The following is a 26,400-nucleotide window of genomic DNA, read 5'->3' as shown; positions in this document are numbered from 1 at the left end:
AGGACAAGAGGTAATGGCCTCAGGATGTACCGGGGGTGGTTTAGGTTGGATATTATGAATTTTTTTTTCCCAGAGAGTGTGTTCAGGCATTGGAACAGGCTGCCTAGGGAAGTGGTAGAATCACCATTCCTCAAAGTGTTCAAAAACCATGTAGGTGAGGCCCTCAGTGGTATGATTTAGTGATGGTCTTGGCAGTCCTGGGGTAATGATTGGACTTAATGATCTTAAAGGTCTTTTCCAACCTAGTTGATTCTATGATCTTATGATTCTACGATCTATTTTTATATAAAGGATCTTCTAATCATGAGAAAATAATTCTGGATCTGGCTCTGCAAGGCTGATTGATTTATGCACCACTAAAGACAGAGGAAAGGTTCTTTCTGATTTGTATGTGTAGGAATATCACTCACTTCAATCAGCACATTGTCACTTTTAAAGACCAATCCGTTTTCCTTTCACTTTTATTGTTAAAATTACTGGCATCATGGAAAAAATCATTTTATAGAAACTGCTATCTAGAATAAGTAACTACCCTAAAGCTCACCTTTAGACTCATATTTCTTTATGTTTTCTGCATGGATAATTCTGTATTCCTGTTATACACTATATCATAGCTTTTGGCACTGACAGCTCCAAAGTATAGACTTAAAAAGAAGCTGCATGAGACTTTTAGGCAGCTCTCTTCATTCCTCACTTACTTGTTGCTACCATAAGGACAGAAGAATTGCTCCAAGTAATGGCAGGCTCTTTAAATAAATGCATGCAACAGGTGTAAACATCACAGCATGTGCCATATTCTTTTATAATATTATGCAGTTTTGATGCCAGGAAGTGATATATTGCAAGGACAATTTAATCTTGTCTGCTTTTCGTAAGAGGCAGGTAGTTAGAATATGCATACGAAACTGAAACAACAGTTGAGCTTAACTTCCAGTACTAGATCCTTTCAGTCTTTGAAAAAGTGTGCATCCAGATCTAAGTATTATGAGTTTGCCTGTGTCCTTGACATAGGTCTCCAGAGTGCAACATTGAAGAAAAACTTTCCACATTGGTTAGTTTGTTCTTTTTTTTTTGAAGTGGAAAAATAAACTGTAAAATATGATGATTTTACCTGGAAAGCTTAAACTAAACTTCATATTACTGTAGTGTTTGTTAATAATCAAATCAATTTTCTGTTCTTTCATCTCTGCATAATTTCTCCTTAATAAGAACTTTTTCTAAAAACAAATGGGCATATTTTTTCTTGTCCTTTACTGCATTTGAGAGAACAAAAATTAAAAGAATTTGGACTGATTGTTGATATTTCAAGGTAAGTTAAGTTGTAGATTATTTTATGAAGTTTACTCTATACGGATTCTGTCCACAAATGTTGTATATGCATCTGTATTTGTCTACCTGTCTGCCTGAACAATAGCAATCAGAGTCCATGAGGATGATTCAAGTAATAAAAAATGAGTAAAGTGGATCAAAAACCTAATGCCACTATACGAAATGATCTATGTGTTTCTCCAGAGTTGCAGAATTTTAGCCAGAATTTCAATTGCAGAGAGCCTTTTAGGGATCTGGAAGTAAAAGAATTAATTTTTCTTTATATCCACTTTTATCTTTCTTTGGCAAGCACACTCTTAACAGAAGACAGCTCCTTCTTAAGGTAAGTTAAGTAGCAGCAGCTGACAATGTATGATTCATGAGATTTAGGGTCTTTCAGTAATTCTGAGAGGCTTCAATTACATGAACAGTGATGTTTATGGATAGAAGGTGTACTGGCACATGGTCTTTATCACCCATTAAGTCCATCATTGTTGACATACAATATTCTCATATTAATAAGTCCAGTGTCCTTCCCCTTTCTATCTCTACAGCAGCCTGCAAGTAGCCTACCACCAAATATTACTGATGCTCTTTTAAGAGCAGAAGGCATCAAACACACTTAAAGTATATGAAAAGTAGTAAAATCCTTGAAGAAATAAGAACTTTGAAGTCCACATGTGTAAAAGGAAGGTAAGACTGTGTTTGGTGCAAAGAATAAATGATTAGTAATTATAAAGAAAATAAATGGTAGTTGTTGCTGGGATTTCTGAAAGATCAGCTGTGTAAACAACAGTTCTTCTATGGCATATCAGACATAAATAAGGATATTTTATGAAGAAATAAGGAAAGACTTTTATTCACTGATTTTACTGTCAATGCTATTATAGCATATAGGATGTTTTCTTCATCACAAATTGTAGAATATAAGCTATTACATATAATATGTTGTTCTAAAGTGACAGTTATGTTTCCACATCTGCAGCTGACTTGGAAAATTGGAAGCTGTTCAATAGCTTTAGGAATTGTTTCCTGATGATGCATTTTAGAGTGTTTCCTTAATTTTTTTTTTTTTTTAGATTCTAGCATGAATCCCATTATATAAACAGTATGTAAAGCTAAAAGTCAAACCACAAATGCAGAAGAGCTTCCTTATCTGAAGTTCAATGGATTTTGAGTAAGGTATCTGTGCCCTTGAAAATCTTTTGCTATTAAATTCCCTTTACTTACAACAGAATAGGAGGGAAACTTTCTGTAAAGAGATTAAAGTGGCCTAACATTAAATCATAAATGTATGTTGAAAAATGATAATGCTAGTGTTGAAGTAGTGGTGGTCTAACAACAGAAGGAAGGAAAAATTTCTAGGCAAAGTATCACCTCATTGACTACAGCATTTCTTCTCAAGCATAGGATTTGTTTATTCAGAAGTCATCATTATGCATATATACATGAACAATCCAAAAGCAGTCACTTAAAAGATAGTTGTCAAACATGCAAATAAATTTTTAATGCTGGGAAGCAGCAGGCTAGTCACAGATATTGCATAAACTGTGGGAATAGCCCTGTGAATTATTTGCTGAGCTCTATTTCTGGGCAGCAGTGAATCAACTTGACTACCACAGGGTGGCATTGTCAAAGAAGAGTTACATTAAAATCTAGTTTATGACTTCAGCCAAACTGTAAAGTCAAAATTCCCCCTTACCCTGAGGAAAGAAGGTTGGTAAATTTCTGATTTACAGCTGCAGTAAATCAGGATAATCCTTGTATTTATTCAGTGGTAGTGACCAAGAAGATGGAAAGTCAGGCCATAACTATGTCTAGTGCCAGTACCTTGCCAGACAGCCTATCTAAAATGTGAGTAGCAGGCAGACAGATTGAACAACAGAAAATATAATAGGTCTTTCTTAGTTACCTGACTGGTTGCCAAATCAAATTCAAGTCTACCTTTAATTAGCCTTTTTTTTAACTTAGTATAACATTTCCCACTATGAGTTTGCAGTAAGATAATCTTTATTTTAAAAATCACTAAATAAAGGTTTTCACTTCACAGCTGCCTGAATTTTTCAGTTTTTGAAAGCTGTTGCAAATACAGCTTCATTTTCTTGTATTCAAAATATAATTTTATGACTTTATATTTTACACATGAATCTTTGCAGTAGGTCTACTCTTCTGCCTTCCAGGCAGATGGATCCCAAAGGGGTATACATTAAGAAAACATTTCTTAAAACTGAAAAAGAAAGAACAAGGTTTTTTCTGGTCAGTGAAATTATGTTTTGATATAAACATGAAAAAAGCAAAAGTTCTTTTAAGAAAGCATGTGTTACTGTTTGCTGACATTTTGTCAGTTACATAGTAAACGTTACTTTGAGAAAACCAGATGAAATCTACAAACATTTAAAGAAAGAGCACTGTAAGTATAAAAATCAACAATAGACTATCAAAACCCTAATTATCATGAAGGCAAACATGCTGTATAGAAGAGGATAGCTGTCAATACCCCTAAAGCAGAAAGGTCACTTTACTATTACAATAGCTTCACTTATCTTCCTTTTGTCTGAAGCTGTCAGCAGAAGATAAATGTCTACATTCAGCCTAATCATAACATGAGTTTTATCATGTGATGACATGCTTGCCAAAACCAATCATTTGAGCCTTGCCTAGGTAGAGACACTGAAGAAAAATGACCTGCTTTAATTTTATATGAATTAAGTGATGACAAACATTTGCATAGAAACAGTAATTTAGGACAGAAAAGTCTGTAATTTAGTTTAATTTATTCTTATTTCCAGTCTAAAAGAAACTGAATCATACCACTGAATGAAGTTACGCAAGCATACACATTTTGCTAGTTTGCTTTAAAGCTGCACCTTGAGTCAACTTGGATTCAGTGTGCCTTTAATAAACTCTTAGTTACTTTAATTAGAGTAAATACTGCAAAATACAAGAACTGCTAATATACAGCAGGCCTAATTGTACTCCCATGCTACCAAGTGTAATTGGAATATCAGTTCCAGATATTCCATGTTCACAGTCAAGTGACAGATTTGTCTCAGGACATGGAAGCAAAAGACATTAGTTGAATGCAGAAAGGGATGTATCACAAGCTTTGTAAAACATGCTCTCACACTTCAAATTTTTGCAACAGTGCAGGCCAAGATAGATAGATTAGGAATGGCATCTACAAAGTTCCCATGCACCTGGGCTAGTTACAAATTGAATTTTTTTCTTTCATGGCCTACAAGGAGTCCAGAATGAATGCCACTACACTTCTTAGCATGGTGTGCTGTCTTAAAAATTTTGAGAACCTAAATATCTTGTATGAAGCTCTGGCCTGGCATGCCTAAATTGCTTCTGTTGGTGGAGTTGGCAGGTACCTTTGCCTGATGACGGAATGAACATTCAGAATGAAAGGCCATTCTGCTCTACCATACAGTCTCTTACAACATAGCTATGCGATTAGCTTTCTTCACCTCCTACAATAGATTAGGTGATACAGTAGATTAGGAAGTGGCCTACTAGTCTTTTTTGGGGGGTGGGGGGTGTTGAAGAGAAAGGCTTGATGCTGTGCGAGCATGGCTCAGCAGTAACCAAAACACTGGTGCATTATCAACACTCTGATAGTTACAAAGCACAGCACTATCGGGGCTGCTATGGGAACTTATGTCCACCCTAGCCAGGCCCAATACAGAGGAATAGTTTGCTTTGCCAAATTCTCTTTCTGCCTAAGGGCTATGAAATCTTTGGCTCAGCCAAATAGAACAGTGGTCAGTGGATCATAGAGAAAGCTGTTAATAAGTTGCTCTTCCCCTTTGCACACCATAAGCAAAATGACAGTATGAAAGGAAATAAGATTCAAACTAGGGTAAATCTAAGGCATGAAGTTAGAAGATGCTAAGAGGGAAGTCTGAATTATAGTAAATATTATTCTAATAAAGAATGCAACTCTGAATTGTACACAAGAATATGAAACTGAGTATGGCTTTCCCTGTTAGGGAACTAAAGAATAGACTAGACAGCAACTTATAAACAAGTTTCATACAGTTTTAAAGACTCCAGAAGAAAAGCAAGACATTATACCCTTACCAAATCCAAATAGACCCAATAATTATAAGCACATGGCAGTGTGACAGACTCTAAAGAAAATTCCAGAGAAAACATAAAAGTTTGCAGGACATAACAGTTTTTTCTGTAGCAACATTTTGATTTTAAACCATTCTCCTCTGTTTCTGTAAGACTGTTGAAATTACCCAGTACTGGCTGTCCAACACTGTACATAATATTGCATTAATGTTTCTGTTTAAAGGATGTTATCTTCATGATGCCTCTTATATAGACAGAAAAAATTATGATGAAAAATATATCTATATCACATAAAATTAAAAAAAAATTCTTTTTTAATAGTAAGCTACACAGGTCTCATTCTGCTGAATATCTGGATATCTGTGCCTGTTTGCATCTTGAGGAAAGAACAACAGCTGGCAGCCTTTGGCATTCTGAGAATATGTTCTTCACGTAGGTTCCCTCTATCTGAGGTAACTTCTACTAGCAAATAAACTTTTACAAAATAAAGAATGTGTTAAATAAACTCTGAGGCAGAGAGAAACCGCTATTTACTACCACTACAGAGTATACTAAGTATCATTCAATGACAAAAGACCATGAGCCTTTTAATTTCTGTATCTGTTGCTTCTGGGCAATCCGATTTTCCTTCTGGATAGGTAATATCTGTAGATTCCACTACTCCATAGAAGAATATTCACAGCCAGATGCTGCCATATTTCCCTGTTTTTTTAGACAGTACATTTTTTAGTACTACCATGCTAGTGGAATTTTTAGCATTGAGAGTAAAAATAAAATCCTCCTTTATACATGAATCATTATAAGAATGTTGATTACTTACATTGTTTCAGACATCTTGTTTATTATTTTCTATATATTATTTCCTCTGTCTTTCATTGCATACTGAAATACGGAGAAGACTTCTGCCAGAAGAAATGTTACTTCTTAAAATTAATTGATGAAAATTTCATTTAAAAAGTGAAGTGTTGCCTAGTAGATTTCCATGTGATCACCATAGCCATGCTGTCAGCATTCTTCAGATTTTTCTGCTGTTCTTTCTTGATAGAGGAATTCTTTCAAGTAATGGTGACAATCACATGCTAATATTAGAAGTACAAAAGAATAAATAAATAAAAATTGTTCTTCCTTCAAGTGAGGATGCACTGGATAAGGTGTACATTTCCAAGACATGTTTTAACTACTGATACCACAAGGAAACAGTATAGTACATCTCTCCCATACCATTCTGAGGACTCTGCTGCTGAGAATTACTTCTATCTGGTTGTTCTGTTTTTTTTTTTTTTCCCTAGACTGTAATTTACATACCTGTAATAAGCATACAGTAGAAGAAGTGAATGCATTTTTCACCCATTTGACAAGCTATTTAAATGACAAGCTTTATGTTAGCTTACAAAGAAAGTTTATTTGCTGTTTTGGGGCTCAGAAAACAATAATTGTTTCATTTGGGTTTAAATTTTAAATCTAGGTGGAGGATTGATGTTTTAATGTAAATAGTTAGAGAAATAACCAAATCTAATTTATCAAAAAAAGAGGGGAAATGATATAGAGGCTATAGGCAGGACTACGCTAAAAGTGCTGAAAATACACCTGTGTGAAAGAATAGGCTCTAGGAGAATAATTTGGGGTTTGTTTCTTTGTTGAAAATAAAGCTTATTTTTCATTTAGATAGGAGTTGATTTTGCTCTTAAAGTTTAATCAAAAATTTTAAGTTGCGTACTTAATTTCAGTTAGGAGCAACATTTGGTTATGAAGTCAAGTGTCTCATACGTGATCAAAATTATTTATAAATAATGGACCGTGGGATCTGAATAACAGAGAAATCCAAAGAGAGGGGTTGGTTTGTTTGTTTCTTTTCCTTTTGTTTCTGCACAAAGTAGGTCCTTAAACTCTTTCGCTACTCCTAAAGCATTCTGGAGTACATCTGTTTGAAGGCTTTTGACAAAAGCTGTGCAGTGACTTTTTTTATTAATTACATAAACAGAAATAATTTGGTCCAGAGTGATAAGTGCATTGTAGCAAGGGAGTATATGAGTAGAAAACAACAGATTAATTTACACAGAATATTTTTGGAGACCTGCATACACCAAGTTATTGAATCTGTGCTGTTTTAGCTTACTCTTCAATGCATCCTTTCTTTATCAAGAATTTGTTATCATACATACAGAGAAATAATAGGAGTATTTCTGATCCTTGATGCCAGAGGCATATAGCCTTAAAAAGCCTAGACTTCTGTCTTTATAGCCAATATTTTTCAATCCTAATTGGGTCCTTTTGGCTTGTGGAAGGACCTCTTCACTGCCCTTTGTCAACTGGGTGGAACAGAAAGGTTTGCAAATGTCCTGATGTGGACAGGCTTCTAGATGCTGGAAGAGGCTATGGGGCAGCTCAGGAGGACACAATCCACTCGTTTTGACTGTAACTAAGTCTATCAGGGCATCACCTGACACAAATACATTAGAATGAGTGTCCGAGTTGAAGATAGTCTGCTCCAAAACTTAATACAGCTTTTAGAACATGGCTGGAAATTAAATGGGCCCATTTAAGGTCGTCAGAAAATCTCTTGCCCGAGGGAAACAACCTGCTGCTGAGGGAAATGTAATTCACTCCAATTTTTTTCTTTACCCTTGCTTGCTGCCAGAGACTGATAAATCTGAATCTGTGCACAAAATGCAGGGAAACTGAAGCAGACATGGAAATGTGTCTAAGGACCTCAGCAGGAAGAGGTATGGCCTTTTGGCAGCCACACTTTACCACAAGCCGTATCTAATTTGCTATTCACAGTCATCCTTGAAATAAGTTTTGAATGTTAGCTGCTATTCCTTTCATCTGAGTGTATATATCTCAGATTAGCTCAGATTGCTATTTCTCATTTCAGTGCCCAGTATGGTGAGTTTATTTTTTCAGATAAAATCTTAACCTTTAATTCATGGTGATGTGAAAAGAAGCAAGATTTTCTTTTTTTCATTTTTAAGATATATAATAAAAATACTGTTTTAATAATGATTTTTAATAAAATTAGCTCTTCCATCTCCCTTTAGTAAATGAGCATCATGGTTTAAGTCCAGCCAGTAACTCAGAATCACGCAGCTGTTTTCTCACCCCCACTTTCCCCTCACCTCTGGGTGGGATGGGAAGGAGAATCGAAAGAATGCAAATCCCACGGGTTTAGAGAAGAACAGTACAATAATTAAGCTCTAATACAAAACTGCTATTAAAAATAATAATAATAAGGGAAATACTAAGGGAAAAGAATATAAAACTAAAAAGGGAAAAGAAAGAAAACCCAATTGTCGTGGTTTAAACCCAGCCAGGCAACTCGTTCGCTCACTCCCCCGCCTTCTTTCCCTGCCCCTACTCCCGGAGGGACAGAAAGGAGAATCAAAAAGAATGCAACTCCCACAGATTGAGATAAGAACAGTTTAGTAACTAAGGTATAACACAAATCACTACTGCTACCACCAATAATAATAATGATAAAGGAAATAACAAGGGAAAAGAATACAACGTCTCACCACCAGCCGACCGATAACTCGCCCCCCTAGCCCGACCAAGTTTTGACCAATACCTCCTCCAACCCTGCAGTCCCAGCCCTTCTGGGTAACTCTCAGTTACATCCTGGGCATGACATGCTGTGGTATGGAATACCTCTTTGGTCAGTTTGGGTCAGGTGTCCTGTCTCTGCTTCCTCCTGGCTTCCCCTCCTCCCTGGCAGAGCATGAGGCTCACAAGTCCTTGGCCAAACCAAAACATCAGGCCAAAAGTCAAAACACATCACTGCACCAGCTACCAAGAAGGAGAAAAATGACTGCTACTGCTGAACCCAGGACACCAATAAACACAAGTGATGCACAATACAATTGCTCACCACTCACTGACTGATACCCAGCCTGACCCGAGCAGAGATCTGGGCCTTCCAGGCCCAGTTTATATGCTGGGCATGACGTACTGTGGTATGGAATAACCCTTTGACTAGTTTGGGTCAAGTGTCCTGTCTCTGCTTCTTCCCATCTTTTTGTGCCATTCCTCAATGGCAGAGCATGACACTGAAAAGTCCTTGATCAGGGTAGGTACTGCTGAGAAACAACTGAAACATTGGTGTGCTACCAGCATTGTTCTCAGACTGAAGCCGAAACACAGCACTGCACCAGCTACTATGAAGGAGAAGAAAACAACTGTTATAGCTGAAACCAGGACAGGCAACAAAGATGTTTCAAACAGAAAAATACTGAATCTTTGAGCTTCTGCTGCTCTTAGGTTCCTTGCTTATAGAGACAATAATAGCTTTCAACTCTTGGCTATCTAATCTAGACAGCAGTCTAAATAAAAACACGAAATATAAATACTGTATCTCAAAATCTGTCCTTCTGTAGCAAACCACATCTGAAGTGAGCTGTTGCCAGTTCTTTAGAAGACAGAAGATGAGCAACATCTTATTATGTAAGGCATGTGGTATTTAAAGCTTTTACTTAAAAATCTGGGATAATGATAATACAGCTGGTGCTATACATTGTCTAGCATCCCTTATATCAGAGGCATGATGCACTGTCATTTCTGTCTATCCTAAAATCACTTATTTGGAAAAGAGTTGTTTCTTGTTTTGTTTTAGCTAGGAGATTGTCTAATGCAACAGATAAACAATGAAGAAAAAGTGCATGTTTGTACATGAGAAAGATCTTAATGGAAACAAAACAAAAAAAATACCAATCAGGTTGATAAATATGCATGCAGAAAGAATAAAGGTTGATTGTACTAAAGAAAATGATGCATCGGCTTTTAGAAATCCATCATTTCTGATGTGCTGGCAGTGGAACCAAACATTCCTGATATTCCTAAAAATAAAGTGAGTGTCTTGGAACTGCAAAATATTAAAAATTGTGCTGGCAGTATACTTAACACTTAAAGTACAACAATGAACATTTGTACAAAAATATACAACAAATGTATACAAATGTATACAAAAATATACAACAACTGTACTTTATCTCACATATGAGGCTGGCTGGCTAGCTAGCTAGCTGAAACAGTAAAAAAAAAAAGAATCTTTGTTTCCCTTTTCAAATACATTGATCTGTCTTAAATAGAATAAAACTTTGTGAAGAAAATAAGTTGATTAAAAAACAATTATTGTGCACTTCTTTTGTAATAGGCAGAATAACCTTTACAGCATCCTATGATTCATCAGTGAATATGTCAAGAACCTGTAAATAACACTTGAAGCTTGCTTTTTGTTCTCTTAATTAAACTAACATTGAAAGTCTTATCTCTTGAGGCATACACTTCTGCCTTGAATATTTTAAGCAATATTTCATTTCTTGAAGTTGTTTTCACTTTAAACATGAAGGTGAATTAAACAAATAATAATGTTCAGTTTGAACTCAAAATTACCAGATTAAACATCTTTAATATAACTAATTTACTTGAGCTACACCCAAGGATCAGGACTTTTTGGTTTTTAGAGCTCATATGTTGTTTTATAGTAATGGATACATACAGTCCCATCCACAGCTGTTTAATAGCTCCAGTTATACAGTACAATGAGCTTTTGGCCCTTTTTGAGATAATGAAGCTGCAGTTACATTTTGATTCCAATTTCTAAATCTCTTTCCCATAAAGAGAGGCTTATATGACTCTAAATGATTTAAGAGAAGCCCTTAGTTTTATGTTTCTCTTGCACTCAAATAAATAGACACCTCTCTTCAGCCATTGTATAAACCAAAAATTCATTTTGTAAACTTCTGTATTTCAGAAACACTTCCATCAAGGCTTAGAGAGCAGCAACAAAAGTTTCCACTCCCTTTAGGCTCTTTACCTACTTTGATGGAATGTCATAGTCAGGAGATGTCAAAGGTAAGTCATAAGAGGAAAAGACACTACACTTTCACATTGCTTTGCTTCAAACACATGTAAATGTGGCAACAGTATTTTCCACCAAAAGGTACCTTTGGCATCAACTGGACTTTTTTTCCAGCAGCTTCCATGAGCCACTATTTACTTACTTTGCTTTCAGTAGGAAAATACTCTTCTGTCTATGAAGAAATTCCAGTCTAATATTCTGTTTGCATGGCAAACTATTACCATACTCTTGACTAAATTATTTTGTTACTTTTGAGTCAAATATTGGACATGTTAACCACCTCATGAAGCTTTATGTAAAAATCTCACATAGTTATTTTAAGATGACTTTCACTGCTGTTTTGTAGTTCAAAAATCAGAGATGTATTTCTATTAACTGCTCTGCATGTTACTAACCATCTTAAGCCAAGCAAACATGACTATTAGTCTGCAGGATTCCACCTTCCGTTCTTGATTCCAGCATGTTCTCTTTCATTTAAGGATCAAGTATTTTTAAACTCCCATATTCAGATGGTTTAGTCTATTCCTTATAAACCTGTATTATCTATACATTTTTTTTTTTTTTTAACTGACTTGAATATTTCAACCTGATCACTTTGACAGTAAGCAAAAGCTCATTTGAGGAAATGGGAAGTCATCAATCTGTTATTAGGACCTTGGATCAAGTCCTTGATACTTGGTAATCTTATCCTTTTTCTCAGTAACAGACTGAATTGTGCCTATCTACAAATTTTGCAATTTGAAAAGTAAAATTTAAAATACCTATTGGTGAGTACTCTACTGAAGGGATCAGAAAATTACTTAAATCCTTCACCTTCCTCATGTGTACACATTTCACTTCATAGTAAACAAAAAAAAAGTAGCTACTTTAAATAGCTTCCTTGCAATGAATTGCAATTAATTTCATCGCTTCCTTGCAATGGCCACTGTCTGATCCATGGTGTGTTGTTAGCTGCCCAGTTTATCAAGAAAAGACAATAAAATATGTGAAAAGTTTCAAAATAGTTTGAGTTCAAACAGTTACCATCAACACAGAATAATAATAACAAACTTAAAGGGAATGTCAAAGCAGTAAAAAACGCATACAAGGGTCTATATCAGGAAAATTCTGAAGTCACAACTTTTCATAAAAGAGGGAAAGATTATCATGATAGACATTATGAAGACATTTTTGAAGAGTGTGGTGCACTGGCACAGGTTGCCTAGCTAAGCTGGGGTGCTCCATCCCTGGAAGTGTTCAAAGACAGGTTGGACAAGACTTCAAGCAACCTGGTTGGGTGGAAAGTGTCCCTGCCCATGGCAGGGGTGGTTGGAACTAGAGGATATTTAAGAACCTTTCCAACCCAAGCCATTTTATGATTCTAGGTTTCTATGATTGCATGCTGTGAAATAACCTATCCTGAGCATACAGGTAAATTAGCTGTTGTTACACAGCAAATTTTGAGAGACTTTTGAGTAGAACTTAAAGGATAACATAAACTTAGCTAAATTATTTGGTGGATTTGTTTGAATTTTAACAGTGGGTAGCAACTTCTTATATCTGTCTCTTTGACCATACAAGTGAATAATGGTTTGTTAGGGCAACAGTCCATGAAATATTGTTTAGAGCTGCCAAAACCAGACAAAACTAAGCAAAAAGTAATTCCAGCAGGAGGAGATCACAACCACTGACTCATTCCCCTGAGGTATACCATCTCCTCAAAAGATTAAGGGAGTGGAAATCTTAAAAACTGTAATGAGCAAGGATATTAATCTACATGTTACACCTCAAAGTCCATCTCCTCAGGGCTGCTCTCAATCCAGTCTCTTCCCAGCCTATAGCTATGCTTGGGATTGCCCTGACCTAAGTGCTGGACTTTGCATTTGGTCTTGTGGAACTTCAGGAGGTTTGCATTGGCCCATCTCTTGAGCCTGTCGAAGTCCCTCTGTGTGGCATCACTTCCCTCCAGTGTGTTGACTGCACCACACAGCTTGATATTGTCAGCAAACTTGCTGAGGGGACACTTAATCACACTGTCCATGTCGCTGACAAAGATGTCAAACAATGCTGGTCCCAACACCAACACCTGAGGAACGCCACTCATCACTGGTCTCCATCTGGTCATGAAGCTCAACCTGGCATTGACTATTTGAGTGCAACGATCCAGCCAATTCCTTATCCAATGAGTGGTCCATCCATCAAATCCATTTCTCTCCAGTTTAGAGACAAGGATGTTGAGCAGGACAGTGTTAAATGCCTTGTACAAGTCCAGGCAGATTACATTAGTTGTTCTTTCCATATCCACCAATGCTGTGACCCCAACATATAAGGCCACCAAATTGGTCAGGTATGATGTGCCCTTAGTGAAGCCATGTCGGCTGCCACCAATCACCCCCTTATTGTCTATGTGTCTTAACACAGTTTCCAGGATCTGCTCCATTACCTTATCAGGCACTGAGGTGAGACTGAGCAGCCTGAGTTCCTGGGTCATTGTTTTTCCCTTTTTAAAAATTGGGGTAGTATTTCCTCTTTTCCACGCAGCAGGAATTTCACTTTCACATCTTCTCAGGTCCCTCAGGGCCTGCAAATACATCTTGTCATATCTCATGGACTTGTGCACCTTCAGCTTCTTTAGATGATCTTGAACTAAATTAATCTAATAATCTAATTAATAAATCAGTCCTTATTTTCTTATTAGTAAGGATAAGTATGCGCTTTACAAAGACAAAAGAAAACAAAACCAAAACAAAAAGCCATTTCATAAAAAGAAATTGATATAGAAAAAATTTGTAATGTAGACTATGTGCACAGCTACAAGCAAAGGGAAACTGAGAAAGCACGTCCTCATTTAGCTAAATACAGAAGATGCAGCCAAAGTGTCCCATGTCCTAAAGAGCCTTAAAAACACAAACCCAATACCAAAGCCCCCCAGACACCCATCCAACCTCAGAAAAAAGGTTCCTGTACACCAGTAAGGTCTTCTAGCTTTTTGTAAGTTATTATAAAATAGGTACAGTGTATAATGGTATGTACATACTGCAAGAACAGACTGAAAAATAAGTTCCATAAGAAAAGACTGATTGTCCCTGGTTTTTATATGTATATAGTTGAAGGATAAGAAAGTTGAATCTGAAATACATTCACCTTAACTACCATTGTCACTGAATTTACTGTCTGGGTTCACCAGACCTGCACAAGCTTGTGTGGGCATCAGCACCAAAAATTATAACACAAATTTGGTTTGTAATTTACACTAGCTCATTATAACTTTTATTTATATTCTGATTTTCAGTGACTTCAGTGATCCTATTTGCATTTTAGCTTCTTCACAGCTACATTCTGTACATGTTTTTTACATCTAAAACTGTTATTTACCTTTTCATTGCCTTTACCTCATTAACCTTATGCATATTATCCCTTTCAAATCACGCTCACTGTAACTATGTCTCTTTTTTCCAGTTTTAATATTGCCATCAATGAATAACAGTAGTGGAAAAAAAAACACAAATGAATGCGTCTTTCTATCTATATATAGAATAGTAGATACATACATTGTTGTCCTAGAGACGGGAAATGGGACACATTCCCTGCAGTCATTAGCTTCCTTGTGACAGCTGTTAAACAGTGGTATGCTTCTGGAGCAGCAGAAAAGCTTTGGATGCTTCTGAAACCCTGGTTATCGTTATCCTGCAGTAGGTAACCATTCATCCTTTGCTAATGATACTGACTCCCTGCTCGGTAAAGATGAAGCCCGTTGTTTTTTTTGGGAAATGCTTAGGCTTCTCTTTAGCACTGAGCTGTTGTCTCGTGCTGTTTCTTTTGCTGCCTGGCTGATCTTGAGCCTGCGATAACTGGTAGAGAGGTCACAGGCTTGCAGAGGAAAATAAAACCTCTATCTTTATGGTCCTTGATAAGCATTATTTGATGGCAAAGTAGTTACTAACCTGATGTATTACATCCTGTACCTAAACAGATATTACTGTTGCTGTATCATTTTAATACAGCAGTTTGTACAGCAAAGGAGGTAAAGAATGAGCTATAAAGCATTTAAAGAACTTTCACTTGATGAAAACAGGAGTATATCTAACAATGACCATATTTCTTCCCTAGACATCTGCATCAGTCAAGGACAAGATAAATTATGGGACAACAATGCAAAAGAAAGTGAAACAAGTGAAGCAAACCTAATTAGCAGTAATAGGATATTAAATCTGTGCTATATCACTGACTCCCTGTATCCAACTAAAGGTGATAACCAGGGATTGCTCCAGTTGTATTGTGTAAGGTTTAGCCTACAGAACCTTTATAAATCTGCAGTACAATGAAATACATTTTATTAATTATGTATTAAATTTGTCAGCTGATGTTAACAAATGCTGCAGAATTAATTGGAAAAAAATACAGACAAGTAAACTTTTTACATAAAAATATAACTTTGTTCATGTTTATTTAAATGATAGAAGTCAAAATAAGTATTTCCTGTAGTTCATTCATGAAAGTTTATATCTTCAGATGGTATAGATGTAAGCCTGTATTACATTTAAAACATTCTGCAAATGATGATCTGCAGTTTTAAAATACAGTAGTGTTTTTTTTTCCTAACTACATTATTCTGGTAGCCAAAAAACTTTTATCAGTTGAGTATTTGTGATTACAGCTAAGAATACTGGTAGAGACATAACACATGACATGAAACTCAAATGGGGTAGATTTGGTTCTCTGTAATTGTCTACTTTCTAAAAATTAGAAAGCCGTAACAAACTCTTGACGTTTTAAAAACAAAAATAAGAAGAGTGGGTACACTTTCCAGTGCTGTGTTATGCTGAAATCCTATGGCATCAAACTACAGAAATACAGAAAACATGAGACAAGCAAGAAAAGAAAGCCCCCAAGCATGTAAAAGTGGATATAAACCTAGATAACAGGCATACTTCAAGAAGTACTTTATTGCAATAATGGATCCAAGATAATGGGTGAAATTAATATTTACAGATTTTATTTTTATTCTTTTTTTTTTTAACATTAAGGAAATAGGAACATGAAAAAATGAAATTATCCAAAAAGTAGAGTTTGGTCTTGGAAAAAAGCCCATACTTTGTCTTAGCTCAGTAGAAAAATGTTGACCAAGTTAGTGCTCTTCACATAAACTTATGGCTTTTTATTAAATTTATTTTCACATCCGAAAGGGGTAGAAACTGATGACAGGTAAGTACTTAAAACTGGTTGCCCAGAGAGGTTGTGCAGTCTCCAGAAGGTTATAAGACCTGACTGGATAAACCCCTGAGCAACTTGGCCTGACCTCATTGCTGACCCTGCTTTGAGAAAAAGGTGAAACTGGCTGACCTCCTGAGGTATGTTCCAAGCTTAAACTACCCTGTGGTTGTATGCAGCGTAAAGTCTACCATGACAAGCTTCACTATCTGTGGCAGCTGACAGTCATTTTTATATACTGAATAAAGCACTTGCAAAAAGAATGTCTCTGTCCTTCTCATATCTCAACTGCTTGTGCTTGGTGCAGGGTCACAGAAGACAAGGTATCAAGCACTTTTAATATTCAATCATTATGAAAGACATGAAAGAGGGCATCACCTGTTAGAGCTAGGAGATAAATCTCTGAAAAAACAACATGAACGCAGCATTAGTGTCACCAAACACTGACCACAGTCCAGCTCTTTTCCCTCTTCCCTTATGAAGGTACATGCCCCCCAAAAATTTATGTTTAGTATAACTCCTTATTTGAACTCTGACCCCTTAGATTTTAAAGGAAATTTACTTATATACCTGTTTCAATTCATACTGTGACAACCTTCTGGGTGTTATCACAGACACCATTCAAAAGTGAAAAAAAAAAAAGAACAGGATCATCTTTAACATTTGGAAGTTGCTTTTGGCTAACAATATAAAATCAGAGATTCCCCTATGTTGTGTACACAGACAACATATCTCAAAGAGCCACAATATTGTAAAGTAAGCAATTTTCTTTTATTTAGTCATATCAAATTCCACCTTTGGTGACTTAAAGGCAGTGACCTGGATCACAAAACGATATGCTTTTATCTACAGATGAACTGCAAATCAGGTTAAAGATCTTGCAGTTTGACATCTGAAGTAAAGCAAATTACATGACTTCTCTGTAAATAAAGCACCTTAGCACCAACAAGAGAAGATAATAATTTATTTATCAATTATGAAATTCCTGATTCCATAAAATCTCTTGATGTCTGTGCGACAGTCTTTCTAGCTTAGAATGTGTTTTCTAAGCAAAAATGTTAGATTCATAATATTTCATAAGATTAATCTTAAGAGTAAATGTGACAGAAAAAATATCGCTATGATTTTTGAATAGAAGATGTATTAGGCATGTTGCAATGAGAACAGTGAATTATTGTTTTATCAACATAAAATATTTAATATATGCATTTAAATATAAACAGTAATTATAAACAATATTTCTACCAAATGTCATTAGTTCACATAACTTACGTCTTCTTCTCTGGTTTTGGCTATATAGATTTCTATAATACACTATTTTACCTTGTGCTTGATAGATAATGGAAGATGCCATCCTTGAAGAAGAAAGATAACATTAGCTGATTGAGCCATAATTGCCTGCATCATTCAAGGCAGATGCAATTCAATGTCAAACTGTCTATAAAAAAGTCTTCACACATCAAACCAATTATTTCAAGCTTTGTTCTATAAAAAAAAACCTTCAGCTTTTCAATCAATTGGTTTGTACACATTAGGTAAGCATTTAGAATTTTATTAATTTCTGTTTAAAGAATGCAGTAGTCAAAAAAAAAATCCATATATTTCTGCTAGACAGGGGAAAAAAACAATTGGAGACAATAAGATGCAAAAAGAAATGTAAATATCCAAGCATTGTGCAGTACCTGCCCCTGATCAAGTCAGCTGTGGCAGCTTCATAAACAGGAGCTAGCTGGGATGTTGAGCAAGTCCTGATAGAAACCATACAGTCGCTACAGAAAAAGTATTACATGGGGAACTACCTGCTGCATCAAAGAAGACACACATAGCAGAAAGTTTGTCTGGGGATCCCTGTTTCTTCCTTTCGTCACTGGCCACCGGGAAGAATATTTCTTTTTCCTTTTCTTTTCTTTTCTTTTCTTTTCTTTTCTTTTCTTTTCTTTTCTTTTCTTTTCTTTTCTTTTCTTTTCTTTTCTTTTCTTTTCTTTTCTTTTCTTTTCTTTTCTTTTCTTTTCTTTTCTTTTCTTTTCTTTTCTTTTCTTTTCTTTTCTTTTCTTTTCTTTTCTTTTCTTTTCTTTTCTTTTCTTTTCTTTTCTTTTCTTTTCTTTTCTTTTCTTTTCTTTTCTTTTCTTTCTTCTCTTTTCTTTTCTTTCTTCTCTTTTTCTTTTTCTTTTTTTTTATAAGAACATCAAAACCAGCTTGTTGGTAGGTAGTTCATTTTCTTTATAGTACTTCATATGGTACTTTTGGATTTTGAGCAGCTCTGTGGGGCTTAGCTGTTCTTCTAGGTTTAGACCAGAACAATGGTAAAAGTTTAGGTGATCATCATGGTTTTATACTTTAAAGGAAGTCCGAAAACACACATTTGCAACTTCAGCCATTACAGTGAGAGAACTGAGAAAGAACTGGGGCATAGACATCCACAGATCCTAAGTATATATATATATATATTAAAAAAAAAAAGAAAGATTGAACTCAGAAGAAATGAAAGAAAAAGCAGATTTCACACTGCTTTCTATAAATCCACTAGGAACTCCTGCCAAAATAAGGCATTCTTATAGTATTAGTATGGTATTAGAAGGCTTGACTAACACAATGTATAAAGTTTCTGTACATAATATAGTCACAGTATTTCAGACTTCACCAAATGATTTTCCAGAAAAAAAGCTCTTCTTCCAACAAGCATCAGCTCCAAAGCAATATTACAATAATATTTTCATGTAAAATTAAGTGCTGTGAATGAGAATAGACTCCTGCTAACCTTAAGAACTCTTCTTTAGCAAAAGACTAGTTTCTGTTTAGTTAATCTAGAATAGGTATTTCCACAAAACAAGGAATTGGTTTTGTTATACAGGTTAGCAGTGCTAATTTTGGAAAAGCAATTGAGATGGAAGAACACCCTAGAAATAAGATTCTGAGACATGAATGCAAAACAATCCTAAGCCCTGCTAGAGCACAGCATAAACTGTGTTTATACATGCTTTCTTATACATACCTGAAATGACCATGAGATATAATCCAAGGCTAATAAAATAACACACTACTTCATTCACATCAATTATTTGGCAGCTCAGATATTCTGCTTTCATTTTGCTTTCGTAAGGTCAGACCAAAACTTCATTAATAGACCATGCAAAATAAGTAGGGAAAGCAAAGCACTTTCAGACTGTCTCACGTGATGTGCCTTATTGTTGTTGTTAAAGCTGCTGTAAATAAGAAAGGGCATTGTGGAGGAGAGGAGAGAAAATATTCCTTCTTTATGTATACAGATTTATTGGATATATTTTTTTTCAATCAACTGTGTTAATTTCATACAAATAACTATTTTTACACCCTAAGTTGTACTAACTCTGCAAGTAAACTGAAGGCTTTTTTCTGGAGCAAAATATAAGATGAAGGAAGAAATTCTCAGAAAAAAAGAGAAAGTAAAACTTTTACTATTACCATTTCATATATAATCTACTTTGAGATATTTATAATAAAGGAAAACTTTATTTGCTGTTCTTGTCTGAGCTTTCTTTTAAGTCAGAGCAGTGTAGGTCAAATAATTCTGTGTCTAGAAGATGATTTTCCTAAATAGTTTTGCTTGGTTTAAGAGCAATTTCGAAGTATCCATCCATAATTGCAACAGTTCTGCATCAGTCTATACAGGATATGGTCTGTTCTGCTTGGACTGGATTACTTTAAACCACTCTTGATCTGATGACTAGTAAATAGGAAGAAAAAAACTCCAAACCTTTAAGTTTGTATTAACTGCTTGAAAATACTATCTCTGTAAAAATCTAATTATGGATTACATTTTATTCCTCTACAGTCACAGATCAGCAGGATCAATGCATATATACTGCCTTTATTATATTTTGGACATATATCAAAACATTTGTAACAGTTTTATATGGATAACATCTTCATGTACTGCAATATCTAAATGCATCACTCTTCACAGGCTATGTAACTATTCATAGATTTGGCTATATCAGCAGCAAACTCAGGAAGTAAATCTCTACTGCATTCTTTACATCCAATGGTTTGAGAATTACAAAACAAAAAGAAAGCCACCACAAAGCCTTCAGTTCCTGAAATATATTATGTGTATGAACATAAACTGTTGTCACTCACATATAACAACAATAACCTGAGAGATTGATTCAACGTGGAAAAACAAAGGGTATGTGTATGTGAGTGTGTTATGAAGAGATACTTCTGACATTGTTAGGAGGATGAAAAATTATTTCTCTTTCAATGTATATTTTTTAATATAATTTGCATAACTCTCAACAATTTTGTCCATGTTCCAAAACATCTTGCTGCTGCTCAAGATAAAGGTAAGCTTACAGTTTTCTTTTTTCTATATTTAAATAAAACACAAAACCAAACCAGCCTCCTCTGGAAGGGAGAACAAAAAATTAATTCCTCCTTTCTAGTCAGGGGCCTTCTGCTATAATTTGGCATTTTAATTCAAATTAATTGAACTCGTTCATTTTTACATCAGCCAAGAAAAAAGTTTTACTCACAAAATTCTGTGTTCTCTCCTGTAATAGTAAGTATAACTTCAGAGAATTTACGTTTCACTATTTTCATTTTGTTCCACTGGATTTGCTCCAATAAGAGATCATGAAAATTCTGTTGCGATTTGCAAGCTCCCACATGGATGGTGGGATTGAGTGCGCCCTTAGCAAGTCTGCCGATGACACTAAGCTGTGTGGTTCAGTTGATACACTGGAGGGAAGGAATGCCATCCAGAGGGACCTTGACACGCTTGTGAGGTGGGCTGATGCCCAAGTTTAACCATGCCAAGTGCAAGGTCCTACACCTGGGTCGGAGCAATCCCAGGCACAGCTACAGGTTGGGCTGAGAAGAGATTCAGAGCAGCCCTGCAGAGAAGGGCTTGGGGGTGTTGGTTGATGAGAAAATGAACATGGGCCGACTTTAGTGTGCGCTTGCAGCCCAGAAAGCCAACCGTATCCTGGGCTGCATCAAAAGGAGCGTGACCAGCAGGTCGAAGGAGGTGATCCTGCCCCTCTACTCTGCTCTCGTGAGACCTCACCTGGAGTATTGTGTGCAGTTCTGGTGTCCTCAACATAAAAAGGACATGGAACTGTTGGAACAAGTCCAGAGGAGGGCCACAAGGATGATCAGGGGACTGGAGCACTTCCTGTATGAAGACAGGCTGAGAAAGTTGGGGCTGTTCAGCCTGGAGAAGAGAAGGCTGCGTGGAGACCTCATAGCAGCCTTCCAGTATCTGAGGGGGGGGGCCTATAGGGATGCTGGAGAGGGACTCTTCATTAGAGACTGTAGTTATAGGACAAGGGGTAACGGGTTAAAACTTAAACAGGGGAAGTTTAGATTGGATATAAGGAGGAAATTCTTTCCTGTTAGGGTGGTGAGGCACTGGAATGGGTTGCCCAGGGAGGTTGTGAATGCTCCGTCCCTGGCAGTGTTCAAGACCAGGTTGGACGAGGCCTTGGGTGATGTGATTTAGCGTAAGGCGTCCCTGCCCATGGGAGGGGGGTTGGAACTAGATGATCTTAAGGTCCTTTCTATCCCTAATTATTCTATGATTCTATATGCATCTAAGTGAAAATTTACCTGCAGTACTAGAGGTTCTTAGAAACTAGAAACTTGACCAGTTTTAGAAAGTGTTTTCGTACGTGCAGGATGAAGTCTCTGAACACAGATTATGTTAAAAAAAAACTCTTGTCAAAGCATTCTAGGTTCTTTGACATGGAGTAGCATTCAAATTCTTATTTTACTTTTAAAGCTTACCTTCAGTTTTCTGTCACTTGCAGCCAAGTTACTGAGATCAGACGAATACCGATTTTGTATAATTTTTGTATATCTGTAAGAAATACTGGTAATAACCAGATAGTGTCAATGTCAAAGAAGAAAAAGTAGCCTAAGATGATGAACACTGCCAGGGATGGAGCACTTACAACTTCCTTGGGCAAATCATTCCAGTGCCTCATCACACTTACGATAAAGAACTTCTTCCTTATATCCAATCTAAACTTCCTCGGTTTAAGTTTTAACCCATTACCCCTTGTCCTGTCACTACAGTGCCTAATGAAGAGTCCCTCCCCAGCATCCCTATAGCCCCCCCCCAGATACTGGAAGGCTGCTATGAGGTCTCCATGCAGCCTTCTCTTCTCCAGGCTGAACAGCCCCAACTTTCTCAGCCTGTCTTCATACAGGAAGTGCTCCAGTCCCCTGATCATCCTTGTGGCCCTTCTCTGGACTTGTTCCAACAGTTCCATGTCCTTTTTATGTTGAGGACACCAGAACTGCACACAATACTCCAAGTGAGGTCTCACAAGAGCAGAGTAGAGGGGCAGGATCACCTCCTTCGACCTGCTGGTCACGCTCCTTTTGATGCAGCCCAGGATACGGTTGGCTTCCTGGGCTGCAAGTGCACACTAAAGCCGGCTCATGTTCATTTTCTCATCAACCAACACACCAAGTCCTTCTCCACAGGGCTGCTCTGAATCTCTTCTCAGCCCAACCTGTAGCTGTGCCTGGGATTGCTCCAACCCAGGTGTAGGACCTTGCACTTGGTGTGGTTAAACTTCATGAAGTTGGCATCTGCCCACTTCACAAGCGTGTCAAGGTCCCTCTGGATGACATTCCTTCCCTCCAGGGTATCAACCGAACCACACAGCTTGGTGTCATCGGCAAACTTGCTGAGGGCACACTCGATCCCACTGTCCATGTTAGCCATGAAGATGTTAAACGAGACCAGCCCCAACACCAATCCCTGAGGGACGCCACTCATTACTGGTCTCCAGCTGGACATTGAGCCACTGACCACAACTCTTTGCATGAGGCCATCCAGCCAGTCCTTTATCCACCGAGTGCTCCATCCATCAAATTGATGTCTCTCCAATTTAGAGACAAGGATGTCATGTGGGACAGTGTTGAACGCTTTGCACAATTCCAGGTAGATGACATCAACTGCTCTACCCCTGTCCGTCAGTTCCGTAACCCCATCACAGAAGGCCACCAAATTGGTCAGGCAGGATTTCCCCTTAGTGAAGCCATGCTGGCTGTCACCAAGCACCTTGTTGATTTTCATGTGCCTTAGCACGCCTTCCAGGAGAATCCGCTCCAGGATTTTGCCAGGCACAGAGGTGAGACTGACTGGTCTGTAATTCCCAGGGTCATTCATTTTCCCCTTCTTGAAAATGGGAGCTATATTTTCCTTTTTCCAGTCTTTGGGAATTTCACCTGGCTGCCACAATTATTCAAATATCATGGCCAGTGGCTTCACAGCTTCATTCACCAGCTCCTTCCGGACCCGCGGATGGATTTCATCAGGTCCCATGGACTTGTGCACGTTCAGGTTCTTAAGATGGTCTCGAACCAGTTCTTCTGCTACAGTGGGCCCGTGGTCTTCATTCTCACAGTCCCTGCATCTGCCTTCCAAGACTTGGGTGGTTTGGTCAGAGCCTTTGCCAGTGTAGACCGAGGCAAAGAAGTCATTCAGAACCTCAGCCTTCTCCAAATCCCATGTAGCCAGATCTCCTGATAGCTGCCAGAGGCAGACTACGTTGTCCCTAGTCTGTTTTTATTTGCTACATACCTCTAGAATCCCTTAATGTTATCTTTAATACCTCTAGCTAAGTTTAATTCTAACTGGGCCTTGGCTTTCCTAACCTGGTCCCTAGCTTCCCAGACAGCACCCCTGTACTCTTCCCAGGCCGCCTCTCCTTGCTTACACCTTTTATAAGCCTCTTTTTTCCTTTGAATTTTCCTCAGGAGTTCCTTATCCGTCCAAGGATGTCTCCTGGCCCTCCTGCTGCACTTTCTTCTAGTTGGGACGCAACAGTCCTGAGCTTGTAGCAGGTGATCCTTGAATATCAACCAACAGTCTTGGCCCCCCCTGCCCTCTAGGGCTGTAGCCCATGGAACCTTACTAAGCAGGTTCCTGAAGAAGCCAAAATCTGCTCTCTTGAAGTCCAGGGCAGTGAGCTTGCTGCACACTCTTCTCACTGTCCTGAGGATCTTGAACCCGACCATCTTGTGATCACTGCATCCAAGGCTGCTCTGGAGCATCACAGTTCCCACCAGCCCTTCCCTGTTGGTGAGCACGAGGTCAAGCATGGCACCTCTCCTTGTTGGCTCTTCTATTACTTGCAGAAGGAAGTTGTCTTCCACACAATCGAGGAACCTCCTGGATTGCTTGTGCCGGGCCGTACCGTCACTCCAACAGATATCAGGGTGGTTGAAGTTCTCCATGAGAACAAGGGCCTGCGGGTGTGAGGCTGTTCTTATCTGTCAATAGAGTGCTTCATCTGCAGAGTCCTCTTGATCAGGCAGTCTGTAACAGATCCCTGCAATAATGTCCCCCATCACTGCTCTTCCTTTAACCCTGATCCACAAATTCTCTGTTGACTGCTCATCTGTCCCTAGACAGAGTTCTATACTCTCCAGCCTATCCCTAACATAAACGGCAAGATGTAAAGCTGAACTTCATAAGGTTTGAGGAAGGTTTTGTTTCTGCTAATAGGATATTTTTTTCTCAGAATGTGCTGTAGTAGATATTTCTATGTAAGCAGCATATTGTGAGAAAGACTTCTTCAGAAGCCTGAGTGATTCATTTAGGTTAAAATTCATTCATGACTACTGTGGCTTGTTTAGCATTTACCTAGATAACTAGCTCCTATTGAATATACAGAAAGACAGATTCTGCATACTGACATATTTGAAGTATCATATACATATAGATCACTTTGAAGTAAATAGTTGCTATTAAAAATTGTAAATCAGTTTGATAAGCTAATTGTTTAATATTAAAAAAAAGATGTAACATTTTCCTTTTCTAAGTTTAAGATGAAATCTCTTATATGTTGAAGTCTCTTGGGGACACTATTTTTCTGTAAAAGTCAGGTGCTTCTGTTTACATGTAATAACAAGTTTTCTATGTTTTTTTCTTTCTTTATGCCAGATATTAGTGTCATGGTCATTATTCCTGATATAGCCTTTTAATTTTTATTTAAAATATCACTCCATAATGATGAGACAACAATGATCTTATTTCTTCACATTCTACTGTAAATTTTTTGCAGCAACTCCATTCTTGATCAAGGCTTATGTTCTCAACAGACAATGGGAAAATCTACTCAGGACACCATTAATTTCCTAAATGAGGTTCCATATATCAAAGACAAATGCAAATCCTCATTGTATGTGTGGTAATACATGTTTAGTAGTATTTAGAAGTATTTGACAATTAGAATTCTTTTTGCCATGGTCTCATACCATTTTCTAATGCTCTCAGACTTAAATCTGTTCTTTGGAAATGGAAACATGTAGTTTTAAGCATAATTGGACTAAGTTTATATATTCATAGAATTATATGTATTTATTTTCTAGAAAGTATGTTTGCATATACTGCGTTGATGGCTGTATGTGCAAATACCTTTTTATATCTAGCTTTTAACTTTTTTCTCTATAACAGTATTATTCATCATATGCATACAGAAACTTCTTTCTTCCTAAGAGAGTCAATGACAAAATAGCCAATATTAGTGGGAAGAGTACAGTTTTACACTGGTTTAGTAGCTTGAGGTTAACATATAGAGAAGTGATTAGCAGAGCAAAGCTTATTCACTTGTTAAATTAATGGTGAAAGGAGGAAAAAGTGTTTTGCACTTTAATGTTGTCTACTACTACTGTCAATATATATATATAAATTAATATTTTAGTAAAAGTTTAAGTCTGAGTAGGATGTTAATAAGGGAAGTCAACCGTGGGACTTCAAAAAGTCTTCATTAAAATTGATATTTCTTATACTCTCCATTTCTCATCCAGGTCCCCATCCAATTTGTGGAAGTCACAATCTGAAGTATGCCACTTGAGAACTAAGCTTAATGACTAGCATTTTCAGTTTCATAAAATAAAAAAAATAATGTGAACAATCACACTGACAAGTCCCCTTTATAGAACATTTAAGAAAAAACTCATAGCACAAAAGA

General features: G+C 37.1%; 1 long non-coding RNA gene across 1 annotated transcript; it reads left to right on the top strand.

Annotated features, from left to right (window-relative positions):
* The first annotated feature begins 2,385 nt into the window (after window positions 1–2,385).
* On the top strand, window positions 2,386–6,523 carry LOC134159632 (uncharacterized). Its single transcript, XR_009963219.1, has 2 exons — window positions 2,386–2,490; window positions 5,710–6,523. It is a non-coding gene; the product is annotated as an uncharacterized LOC134159632 (long non-coding RNA).
* Window positions 6,524–26,400: the final 19,877 nt, after the last annotated feature.

The sequence above is a fragment of the Pezoporus occidentalis genome, unplaced genomic scaffold (genome assembly GCF_034315485.1).
Source record: "Pezoporus occidentalis ecotype Australia unplaced genomic scaffold, CSIRO_AGI_Poc_V1 ctg15, whole genome shotgun sequence".
Lineage (NCBI taxonomy): Eukaryota > Metazoa > Chordata > Aves > Psittaciformes > Psittacidae > Pezoporus > Pezoporus occidentalis.
Note: the sequence above shows the minus strand (reverse complement) of the source record. Positions and strands in the feature narration are given on the sequence as shown.